Below are 350 nucleotides of genomic sequence, written 5' to 3'. Positions count from 1 at the left end.
TGTAATGTTTTCCTGCTGTCTCTATCAGGACTGGAATATTGGATTTCTTTATTACATGCATAAACTGGATGTAAGTGAGAATGGATTTAAACCAGGAAAGTTCAACTTTTCATTTCAGTCACATTGTGTCACTGTCAAAGCATGAAGCCAAAGTGTTCAGTACCTATGGACTAAAACATCCCAAAGAATCAAGTAAACACTTAGCTTGTTGCTTTAAGTCAGAAAAGGCCGCTTACATGGAAAAATTGGCTTGCATATGTTTAGTAATTAAAAAAAAAAACAAACTCAATGTTCAATATACAGCTTCTGACCTGTTCTTTTTATTCAAATGCCCTGTAGAGGTTCACAGG

This window comes from Sphaeramia orbicularis, chromosome 7 (genome assembly GCF_902148855.1).
Source record: "Sphaeramia orbicularis chromosome 7, fSphaOr1.1, whole genome shotgun sequence".
NCBI lineage: Eukaryota > Metazoa > Chordata > Actinopteri > Kurtiformes > Apogonidae > Sphaeramia > Sphaeramia orbicularis.
This window is presented reverse-complemented; position numbering follows the sequence as displayed.